The sequence below is a fragment of the Gorilla gorilla genome, chromosome 14 (genome assembly GCF_029281585.2).
Source record: "Gorilla gorilla gorilla isolate KB3781 chromosome 14, NHGRI_mGorGor1-v2.1_pri, whole genome shotgun sequence".
NCBI classification, from domain to species: domain Eukaryota; kingdom Metazoa; phylum Chordata; class Mammalia; order Primates; family Hominidae; genus Gorilla; species Gorilla gorilla.
The window spans coordinates 57,901,880-57,914,546 of NC_073238.2; the positions used below are offsets into that span (position 1 = coordinate 57,901,880).

The 12,667-nt window shown below is 35.2% G+C and overlaps 1 protein-coding gene and 1 long non-coding RNA gene across 3 annotated transcripts in view; both read right to left on the minus strand.

The window, feature by feature from the left end:
* The window catches only part of ENOX1 (ecto-NOX disulfide-thiol exchanger 1), a 573,843-nt gene that overhangs the window by 411,213 nt on the left and 149,963 nt on the right, over window positions 1–12,667 (minus strand). The gene's annotated exons all lie outside the window — the stretch shown is intronic.
* The window catches only part of LOC134756982 (uncharacterized), a 176,428-nt gene that overhangs the window by 141,827 nt on the left and 21,934 nt on the right, over window positions 1–12,667 (minus strand). The window contains exon 2 of the long non-coding RNA XR_010130549.1: window positions 7,080–7,138. This is a non-coding gene — a long non-coding RNA (uncharacterized lncRNA). The remainder of the gene's footprint in view (window positions 1–7,079; window positions 7,139–12,667) is intronic.

Sequence of the window (12,667 nt, forward strand, 5' to 3'; positions counted from 1 at the left end):
TTCGGGAGAGGATGGTCTCCCTTTCCCACTTTCACAGTTGGGGCACTCAACAGTTTTGCGGGGTGGTATCCCGGGTCCACTTCCTTCAGAGGGTGTGTGGGTCCTCTTGGGATGGCTGGTTTGCTCTTGCAGTCGATCTGGAGCTAAAATTCACAATGTGAGTCCCCGCACACTGCTCTGTCCAGAGATGCAATCTAGTCCTGTCTCCCATCTGCCATGATGATCCCGCTCCTCCTTTTCATTGTTGAACACTATTCTATGATATGTGTATATCATAATTTGTTTAACCATTTGCCCATTGAAAGACATCAGGGCTTTTTCCAATTTTTGAATATTGTAAATAAAGCTGCTATGAATATTTGTGTACAAATTTTTGTGTAAATATAAGTATTCATTTCTCCAAGATAAATGCCCAGGAATGCCATTATTGGTCTGTATGATAATTGCATGTTTAGTTCTTTATGAAACTGTCAAATCATTTTTCAGGGTGGCTGTACCATTTTACATTCCCACCAGCAATGTAGGGATTTAGTTTCTCTGCATCTTGCTAGCATTTGATGTTGTCAGTAGTTTTTATTTTACTCATTCTGATTCATATATAGTGATACTCATTGTGATTTTAACTTGCATTCTCGTAATGACTAATGATGTTCAGCATCTCTTAATAGGCTTATTGGCCATCTCTATATACTCTTCAGTAAAATATTTCTTTGTGTCTTTTTCCTATTTTTTAACTGAATTGTTTTTCACTGTTGACTTTTGAGAGCTCTTTATATATTCTAGGGTACTAGTCCTTTCTCAGATATCTGCTTTGCAAATATTTTCTCTGAATCCATAGCTTATATTTTCATCTACTCACCAAGGTCTTTTGCAGAGCAAAATTTTTAATTTTAATGAAGTGAAATTTTTCCTTGCTTTGATATCAAGTCTAAGAACTCTTTTTCTATTTTTAGACACCAAAGATTTTTTCCTATTTTTCCAATAGTTTTATAGTTTTGTGATTCACATTAAGTCCATAATCCATTTCGAATTTTTACATAAGGTGTGATACTGAGAATGAAGTTCATTTTTTTGCCCATGGATATCAAATTGCTCCAGAACCATTTATTTAAAGAGCATCTTGTCTCTAGTGAATTGAATTTGCACCTCTGTCAAAAATCATATGCACTTCTGTTCATATTTGTGTGGGTCTTTACCTGTCTTCTTTATTTTCTTACAGTGATATATCTCTATCCATCACCAACCACAGTCTTGATTACTGTATCTATATAATCTCATAAAATTGCCTAGACTGAGTCCTTCCACTTTATTTTTTTAAATTGTTCAAAATATTCTAGTTCCTTTGCCAATCCATAAAGAACTTAGAATAATTTTGTTGACATCCTCAAAAAATATTCTTGGGATTTTCATAGGAATTGCTACCAATATCTACATTATCAGCTTGGGAAGAAGTGACATCTTCCACTCCATAAACATGGTATGTCTCTTCATTTACTTAAATCCTTTTTATTTCTTTCATCAGTATTGTATAGTATTCAGCATGCATTTCTTATACATGTTTTGTTATATTTATGCCTAAGTAACTCTTTTTAGAGCAATTGTAAATGGTATTGTATTTTTCAATTTCTGTGTCAATGTGTTCATTGCCAGTATATCAAAATACAATTGGCTTTTATATGTTCAGCTTGTATCTTGCAACCTTGCTGAGCTAACTCCAGGATTTTTTTATAGATTCTTTAATATATTCTACATACACAATCATGCCATCTGCAGATAAAAACTTTTTTTCTTCTTTCTCAGTCTATTGCTTTTTGCTCCTTTTCTTGCCTTTTGGCACTCTGTTGAATAAGAGTAGTGAGATTGAATATCCTTGCCTTGTTCTCAATCTTGAAGAGAAAGCATTCAGCCTTTCACCTTTAACTAAAATGTTATTTCTAGGATTTTTGTTTTTGTAGACTGTCATATATCGAGTTTAAGAAATCCCACTATTCCTTCTTTTTTTCCAAGAATTTTCATCATAAATAGGTGTTGAATTTAATCAAATGATTTTTCTGCATCAATCGATATGATCACGTGGCTTCTTTTCTCTAACCTGTTAATGTGGTGGATTGCATAGATTGATTTTCAAATATTGAACCAGCGTTGCATCTACAAAATAAATACCACTAGGTTATGGTAAACAATTCTTTTATATACTGCTGAATTCTATTTGCTAATACTTTGCTAAGTATTTTTACTTCTCTATTTATGATTGATACTGGTAGATAGTTTTCTTTTTTGTACTGTTTTTGTCTGGTTCTAGTATCAGGGAAATACTAGCTTAATAAAATAAATTGGAAAGCGTTGCTTCCTTTCCTATTTTCTGGAAGAGACTCTGTAGAATTAGTATTGATTATTCTTCAAACATGTGATAGAATTCTCCAGTAAAACAAATAGGGCCTGGATACTTCTTTGGGGGGAGTTTTAAAATTATAAATCATATTTCCTTAGTAATTACAGTACTATTCAAATTACAAACATAATATTGGGTGAGTTGTGGTAGCCTGTGTTTTTCAAGGAATTGGCCCATTTCTTCTAAGTTGTCAAATTCATGTCAGTGAAGTTGCTCACAGTATTATCTTAATTTCCTTTTGATGTCTGCAGGGTCTTCAGTGAAATATACAATATCTTTGGTGATACAGTAATTTATGTATCCTCCCTTTTTTGTCAGTCTTGCTAGAAGCTAATTGATCTTTCAAATAAAGAGCACTTTGTTCCACTGATTTTCTCTACTATTTTTCTGTTTTCAATTTCTTTGACTTCTGCTCTTATCTTTATCTCTCTTTTTCTGCTTCAAGTTTAACTTGTTTTGTTTTAGTTTTTTGGGGTGATAAATTATTAATTCAAGATTATTTCCTCATTTTTAATGTATGAATTTAGTCCTATAAATTTCCCTCTCATCACTGCTTTATCTACCTACAAATTTTATGTTGTATTTTCATTTTCATTTAGTTCAATATATTTTTATGTCCCCGATACTCTGACCCATGCATTGACTAAAAGTATATTATTTAGTTTCAAAGTGTTGGAAATTGTCCTCTTATATTTCTGTTATCTCTAGCTTGATTTATTTGGATCAGAGAACATACTCTATACAGTTTCAATGGCCTTATATTAAGGGTTTTTAAAATCACTCAAGCTATTATCTTTTTTGGGATATAGTCCACATGCATTTGAAAAAATATATATATTCTGCTGTTATTGGGTGGACTGTTTTATAAATGTAAATTTGATCCTATTAGTTGATGGTTTTGTGAGATATTCTATATCCTTACTGATTTTCTGTATAACTGTCCTATCAACTTTTGAGAAAGGGGTGTTGAACTCTCCACATATAATTGTAGATTTGCCTGTTTCTCCTTTCTGTTCTATCAGTTTTCACTTCACGTATTTTGTAGCTGTTGTCTCGTGCATTAACATTTAGAATTGCAATATCTTCCTAGTAGATTGACCTTTGCATCATTATTATGTCCAGCTCTGTCTCTGACAATTTTCTTTGTTCTAAAGTCTACTTTATCTGATATTAACATAGCCACTCTTGAATTCCATTGATTAATGTTTGTATATCTTTTCTGCCCTTTTATTTTCAATGTGCATATGTCATTATATCTGATGTTTCTTGTAGACAGCATACAGTTGGTTCATGTTTTTAATCACCCTGACAGCCTCCGTCTTGATGGTTTTAGACTATCTGCATTTAATGCAATTATTGATATGTTAGGGCTTCAGTCTGTTATCTTACTTTTGTTTTTTTGTTCTGCTTTTCATCTCTGTTTTTTCTTGTGTTCCAAGTAAGTTAATCATTTTAGAATTCCATTTTGATTCACCTATAGTGTTTTAAATGTATTTCTTATATTTTAATGGTTGCTCTGAGTATTACATATATATGTATAATTCAGACAGTCTATTAAGTATCATTTTATCAGTTTGAGTGAACTATAGAAACCCTATCTACTTTGAAGTCTCTTTGCCTTCCCCACTTAAAATATAGTTGTCTTAAATATTTCCTCTGCATTTATTTACAACCTACATCAGATAGGGTTATAATTTTCACTTCAACTACCAAATATATTTATTAAATTCAAAAGGAGAAGGAAAGCTTAATGTTTACCCATGTTTACACATGCTTTTGTTTACTGTGTTCTTTCTTCCTTTCTAATTTCCCAGAGTCCCTTCTTTTATTGTTTCTTTTCTATTTAGAGAACTTTTTCAAATCGCATTTCTAGGGCAGGTTTAAGGTGACTAAATCCCTTAGTCTTCCTTATCCTGAGATGGTCTTTATTTCTCCTTCATTCCTGAAGGATAATTCCACTGGGTTTAAAATTATGAGTTGATAATTTTTCTTTCAGCACTTGAAAAATATTGTGCCACTTTATTCTGGGTTTCATTGTTTCTCAGGAGAAACACGCTGTCCTTCTAATTGATTTTTCCTGTGTCATTTTTTTTCTCACTTTCAAGAATTTTTCTTGAATATAGTTTTCAGAAGTTTAATTATAATGCATCTTAGTGTAAACTTTTTTGTGTTTATTATGTTTGGGGTTTCCTCAGCTTCTTGAATCTGTAGGTTTATATCTTTTCCAAATTTGAGAAATTTTCAGCCATTATATCTTCAGGTACTTTTCCAGCACTGCTCTCTTTCTCCTTCCTTCTGGGACTTCGATGCCATGAATGTTAGACGTTTTGTTATAATCCCACAGGTCTGTGAGGTGCTGTTCATTGTTTGCTTATCATTATTCTCTTTACTCTCATCATTGAGATTGGAATTTCTATTGTTATGTCTTCCAGTTATTGATGCCTTCCTTTCTCCCCTTCACTATGCTGTTGAGTCTATCTGCTGAGCATCTTATTTCAGTTTCTGTATTCTCAGTTGTAAAATGTTCATTTAGTTCCTCTTCATATTTCCTTGCTGAGACTTTCTATTTCTTTGCTGAGCTTTCTATTTTTGCATTTATTTCAAGTGTAATTGCTTGTTTAAGCATTTCTACCATAGCTGCTTTCAAATCCTTTTCAGATAATTCTGACAGTCATCCCAATGTTGGCAGCTCTTGACTGTCTCTTTTCATACAATTTGAGGTCCTCCTGGTTCTTTGTATAAAGAGAGATTTTCCATTAAAAGCTGAACATTTTTATATTATGCTCTGAGACCTTGAACCTTATTTAAACCTTCTGTTTTCACTGGCTTTTCCTGACCTTCCTCCTGTAGGGGAAGGAAGAATGCCATCTCATATTGCCAGGTATAAAAGTCCAGGTTCCCCACTTGGCCTTCGCTGACACCCAAGTGGGAGTTTATTTTAACTGCTGGATATGGTTGGGGTTTCTAGATCTCTCTGTGGCCTCCTCAGACACTGATGTGAGGGTAGCCCCATGACCACTAGGCAATGGTAAAAGTCCCGAGTCTCCATTAGGTCTCCAATATCACAGCCCCAGCAAGAAAGGGCAGGGGTACATAATTTTTGTTAGTTAGAAGTGGAAATCTACCATCTGATACTGCAGCATGAATGAGGAGAGGGGACAAGTCGTTACCAACCAGCAGGGATGAAAGTCCTCTCTCCCTACTTTGTCTCTGATATTACCCCACAGGAGAATAGTTATAGCCTCTGGAAAGTGAAAGAAAGTCTAGCTTCTGCACTCAGGCTTCCCTGGCACGGGTAAGAGTGGGGCCACAATTTTTTCTGTTGTTTGGCAAAGAGATTAGTGTCTAAAAGTGTTCTGTCTTGCTGCAATGTCCCTTTTTCTACATTTCTGGCTAGAGAGAGTAGGCTTCACTGGGGGCTTTTTGTCTGTGCCCATTGGTATTCCCAGCTTGCTAGCTTCTTCAGTGTCAAGTCTTGGATATGTAAGATAAGAAGACAACACAGGGAACTTACCACCAGGTTATTCCTCTGGGTCTCATGTCCTTAACCAGTCTACTTCCTCCTCTCTGCCTTTCAGAATCTTGTGTTTGTTCTATATGGAATGTCCAGGAGTTTTCATTGTATTTAGTGGGAGGAATAGGAAAATCACATCCACTCCAATTACTCGAAAGTGGAATTCTGTATTTTTAATTCACATAGCTGTTACCTAATTGCCTTCCATACATGTATCAATTTACATTTACATTTCAGTTGAACCAATAACATTTCTGCAGAGTTGACATTGGTTTACACCACTGGTTTTCATTCCAGAAATTGCTCTTGGCCATCTGTTTTTGCCCTCACATCTGCCATTTTAGAGTCAACTTAAGAACTTTTTTTATAGCAAATTCTTCTTACAGGGTAGAAAAGAAGTAATGGTATTCAGGAGTGAGCTTCTAGTAGATGCCTTCCTTTCACTTGCCTGCCTCCCACCTAGCCCTAGTTCATCTAATTTGAAGGTGATTAGTGGAGCTTTTCTAAGCCTCCTCCACTTAACAAAAGTGAACACTACGCAGAGTTCTGAGAAGGGAATTTTTATTCCAGTTCCTGGTGTCTTCTATTTTATTCTAAATCAGATTATATTAAACAAAACTTCCCTGAAGTTTGAAGTATTTTATTGGTACTATTCCCTTATCCCACCATTCTCACCATGTATGCTTATTTTTGTATGTTTTAGTCAGTATTTTGGGAGAATGTGGTGGACTGCTATCATTCAAATAAGCATTAAGTGGACACCCTTTATAGGCAGCTTCTTTTCAGGGGCGGAAATAAGCCATTGCATGTGTAAGAACTAAGGTTGAGCAACAGCAATTTTGCCAGATGAGTATCCACTTTCACTGTTTAGTCCCTCACACTTGATTACACCACATCTTATTTTCTGGGCTTGTTTGTATGGTAGTCCTTAAACCCTACTTTCAACACTGGTGTGAAAAGAGTATTCCAAGAACAAGACAGCAGTAACTAGGAATCCCTATCATTTAAGATAGGAATACAATTAAAACACTCTCCCCTCAATTTAAATTAAAATTAAAGCTTATTGCCATTAATACACAGTCCCCAGAAGGGTTTTTGTTGGTTTTACTTCAAAAGCTGAAGCTCCTGCCCTTTACTACAAAGAAACATATACACATGAAGTAAAAGGATTACCTTGTGAGCCTCAATGTAGCATAGAGGGTGTGTGTATAGATATACTCCAACTTCTCAAACTAAAAAAAAAAAAGATATGTAAATACTTCTGATAAAATATTTACTTATACTAGAATATTTCATACAAAAAATACATAAAAATGGAACTCCACATAATACTATCTAGCTATAAATTACTGTAAAATGTTTTTTGGAATATTTTATTCTAGTCTCTTCCTAGGCATTTATATATACATACAACCACATATATATATATATATACACATACATATATATACACATATATATACACGCATACATACGTGTGTGTATGTGTGTGTGTATGTGTGTGTATATATATATGTAATACATATAATTAGATGGGCTCATACCGTAAATACCACTTTGAACTCTGCTTTATTCACTTAACATAACGTATTTTCCCATTTGGTTAAGTGGTCTTTAAAAACATGAGTCTTCAATGGCTGCAATAATAATATTCTGCCTTCTGAAGGTGCCATAACTTAAACATTCTTCTATTTGTGGGTATTTAAGTTTTTACATTTTTGCCACTTTTAATAACACTTCAATGCATGTCCTTTTCCATAAATCTTTGAGTTTATTTTCCTCAAGGTAGACTGCTAGAATTTGGATTACTGAATTGCAGCTACTAGCTGCACTAGGCTCCCTCCCACAGCAGGAAACCCTGTTCTGGGTTAGGGCCGAATTCACTCTTGGCCTCAGCACTGAAAAGAGATTGCAGATTCTGCACCCCTCTGGCAAGACACTGTTGAGGTTCTCTTTAGAATTTTTATTTCCTGTCAGTGGTGCGGCCAGGTAAGCCTGGGGCTCTTTCAGCTTGCACAAAGTGTATTTGCTGCTTCTGCTCTGAGAAGAACTGCTAGGAATCAGGAAACTGAGTCAGATTTGTATGTTTCCTCTGGTTTGTACTCTGCCAGTGTGAGTCAGTAGAAAGGTAAGAAACGTTTTTTTGCAAGAACCCCTGTCTGCTAATTAATTTTAGAACAAATATAATAGTTTCCATACCACAAGGAAACAGTATCTTTAAAACAAAACCGGGAACACAATATCTATACGCAAGTAGGCTTTTATTATTTTTTCTTTTATTCTTTTTTCTTTGGCTAAAATTTAGGCACTATATTGTTTTACCACATTATCTGATTGTGATGCTTCATCTCTGATCACATGTTGCTGTCATTAAGGCATTTCTGAGGCTTTTCTTTCTTAATCTGAAAAGTTATTAAATTGTAAAAATGTGGCTTGTTGTATACTACCTTCTAAAATTATTAAAGAACACTCTTCTTTAAAACAAGAGTGTTCTCCATTGCCGTCAAGACAAACAGCAGTAACTTCACACAAAAGAAGCATTCATCTGTCACCCTACTTTAAAACACCCAATATTCATCAGCTGTTTGCCCTTCTTGGAGCAGCCTGAGCAGGAAAGGATTAATGTTTTATCCATTCATGCCCTTTGATCAATTTTCTATTGAGATGTTAGGTTTTTTTCTTCTGAATTTGAGAAAGCCCTTTAAGTACTGATTATATTAACCCTATGTCTATGTCTGTCATATTTGCTTAAAATAATTTTTCCCACTTTTCATTGCCATCTGATCTCATAGATGGTGAATTTTTTTTTTTACCATTCAGAAATATTTAAATTTAGTAAATTATATAATGTTGTCTACTTTAGCATTTGTTTTAATTTCAAAATTCGGACATCATCTCAACCTGAAAATCATATATATTCATCAATTATATTTTCTTTTTCTAATGTATTTATTTTTCTAGTGTATTATATATATAGCCTTATAAGATTATAATAATGTATTTCTATTATAATCTTAATTATTTTTTTTTTTTTTGAGATGGAGTTTTGCTCTTGTTGCCCAGGCTAGAGTGCAGTGGTGTGATCTCAGCTCACTGCAACCTCTGCCTTCCGTGTTCAAGCGATTCTCCTGCCTCAGCCTCCCGATTAGCTGGGATTACAGGCGCCTGCCACCATGTCCAGCTAATTTTTTGTATTTTTAGTAGAGATGGAGTTTCACTATGTTGGGCAGGTTGGTCTCGAACTCTTGACCTCAGGTGATCCACCTGCCTCGGCTTCCCAAAGTGCTGGGATTACAGGCGTGAGCCACAGTGCCCGGCCTGATTTTTATAATTTTAATTGTTTTATTATAATTTTAAACAGTAATAAAATACCATTTTTGAGAGATTTGAGTTTTCATTGGTTTTGATACAACTTTTATCATATACTAAATTATTTCATACATTAGGTTTTTATACCCTGCTAGCTGTATCACTGTGATGTCTGTTGCTTCTTAGACTGTTCACTAGAGGTGTATCATATATTTAATATCTTGTAAAACAAGTATTTTCTTCTGCTATCATTTACTTTTTCTTTTCCTCAAAATTTTAAGTAGCTCACCCTATTTGTTCTTCTAAATGACTTTCGATTTGACAATTCAAGTTTCAAAATTTCTAAATGAACTTCAGAGTCAACAATTTGAGCTAGATTCCAATTTCATGACAAATATAATGTTTATAGCAGTAAAGATGTAAAAAGGCATTCAAACTCACTACTAACCATGGAATTATAAATTATTTGCCATCAAATAAGTAAAACATTTTAAAGGTTGATAATGTTCAATGTTGATATAAATATGGGTAAAATAGGCATTTTCATAGACCATTGATGAGAAAATAAATTGGTAGAGTTATTTTAGAGGAAATTTGCCAGTATCTATCATAATGCAAAATATGAGTATCATTTGATCCAATAATTCCCCATCTAGGAATCTGTCTCATAGACATTCTTACACATGTACACAAAGATACAAGGTAGTTCACCACAGCACTGTTTGTAAAAATCCCGCATTGGGATCCACAAATAAGTCCACGTGTAGGGGAATGATAAAAGTAAATTATTAAGTATCCATACCAAGGAATGTTGTAGAGCTATTAAAAATAATGAAGTAGATATATGTATAATAATATGGGGAAAATCTTTTAAGATATATTATTATATAAAAAAACAAGTTTCAGAGTAATGTGACCAACATAATGCTATTTACATTTTAAAATGTGTGTGTGTGTGTGTGTGTGTGTGTGTGTGTGTGGATAGGTGGGTTGATAGTGTATATATGTATACATATATTTAGAAGGATAAGAACAAAAAGGATAGTAGTATTTACTTTTGGGGAGGTGAGGTTAGAGAGTAAAAAGAGCTTATAACTTTTAAATCTAAGTATTTCTATAGTATTGAGTACTATGTAGGTATTTCTCTTAAAAGTTTTAATTTAAAATATACAAATTGCACATAAATGTAATCTTATAATAAGTAAAAATTTAAAATATATTCATATATTTTAAATTAAAAAACTTAAAAGCAACACCTACTTACTATTAATATCACCTTTACCTGGATCACCACTTTGTGTGTCTGTGTGTTTATTTACTGTTGAACTGGCAGAAAGTTATTCATATTTGAACCGGCCAACAGATAATATGTGTACTCTCCTGCTGGCAAAACCCCTTGGGTGGTAGCTTCTGAATCCCTTTCTGGGTTCCATCCTATAGTGCAAGTTGGTCTGCACACTTTTAATGTTTAGCAAGTTTTCATCCTGGACTAACCTAAGCAACTGGGCTGAGGTGTATTATTTCCTATTGTTGCGTATTTATTTACTCCAAACTCCCATCAAAGAGTACAAGGAAAGCCACAATACATGCACCCAGTGCTAGACAAGCTCTTCCTGCTTCCAGTTACATACTTGGATGGTGTGTTACAGAGGAGAGGGAGATTTACCACCTACGATGGATTTCATTCTTCTTCTCCAGCACGACCTACTAAACAAGGTTAGTAAATTTCTGGGAGTTGCTGTCTATGTAGATATTTTAAAAGGGTGTTGTAGAGAAGGAGCTCTGCAACAATATATGGAACAGGTCAAAAAGCAGTACCCACAGGAGACGGCTGCCCAGGCTTTCTAACTGCTACAGAAATCCAGTGTTGGCTAATGATAGTTATTCTCAATTCAGCTCCATCCGTCTTGTAATCAGCAGAAACTCCTCTAGAAATCCTGCAAAAGGCCATCAGTCTTATTTTCTACCAGTATGTTTTTATCTTTTTATGTCATCATGGGTATGTAAGCGGAAAGGTGGGAGAGGCTGCATCAGGGTCTATCAGCCAGATGATATTATAAACATGTTCTTTTGTAATTAAAAGTTCAAGCATAAAATAACAATGTTAATGGGCAAAAGAGGTCATAAACACAGAAGTTGTATGTGGGCACACACCACTCTTAGAACATGTTTCTACATCATGGTGACTGTATCTGCTGCTTACTAATCAGGCATGGTGGCTCTCCAGGGTATTAATTCCCCCAAGGACCAAGAACCCATTTATTGTGTATGTGTGCAGGGAACAGGGGAACATTTCTATGGCAGCTGCCTGGAAGATCAGAAGCAAGGGGAGAGAAAGGAATGAAGGAAAGCATTAACGAACACAGGAAGCCTGAAATCTGGGTAGAAATAAAGGTAGACAGGAGGGGATAAAAAGGGGATTAATACCTGTGAAGTGATGAAAGAGAACAGACTCCAAAAGGGGGTATAAGAGAAAAACTCTATAAGTAATCAGTGGGAAATGGAAGCTCCACTGGAAAAGTCATTCAGCTTAGTTTTATTCAGACTTAAAACCGGGATTTGGTGCCACCACAAGAGAGCAGGTAAGCATGAAAGCTGAAGCAATTTATCAAAATTATCATTTCTACTGATGAGCATTTCTTTCAACAAATGTCCATTACAAAAAGCAAAGCCACAATTGTATTAATTACTCAGCACCCGGTGCTGTTTCCTATGAAGAAACTAAGGAAAAAAATATAATATAAAAAGAATAAATGTATGACTTTTTTGGTCTCTGACAGAGATAAATGTGCTAGAAGGAAATCTTCCACTCTATCTGAAATGTAAAAATACATGTTCAGCTCATATATTTCCTGTAATTTCCACATGTGAGAAGTGAGAATGTCTAAAATTATCCAATATAAAATATGATGTATATCAGGATTTTGTTGGATCTTGTCAGCTACTCATAGGCAGATAAGGCAGGAAAGGAAGGGCCAAAACTTGCATTAGACTTGCAGTTAAAGAGACAGAGAGATAAAGGAGAGGGAGAGAGAGAGAGAGCGAGCGAGCACACACATGCACTGAAATGGGCAAAACATAATGCTCACTCTGACCTCAATCCAGGGGCAAAAGAACAGCTAGTTTCAGGAACTAGGGCAAGATGCAGAAAGGGGGCCAGCAGTTCTCATAAGTCCTCTCGCACCAGTCAGCACACAACTATCAATCAATGGGGAAGAAGCAGGGCCCTATCATGGGACTGACCTTCTGGGGAAACGCAGCCCCAATACAGCCAGAATTGCTGTCAGCACAGCTAGGTAGGGCTTCATTACTAGAGTGGGGACCAAATAACTAAGAGAGTTCTGACCTACACCACCTCAGGCTGCCTGAGGTTGGAGAACTCGGGCACAGAAGTTTTGCTGTAACTAAGAGACAACAAGTGGGCAGAGCTGATGATGAGTCAAGAGCACTGG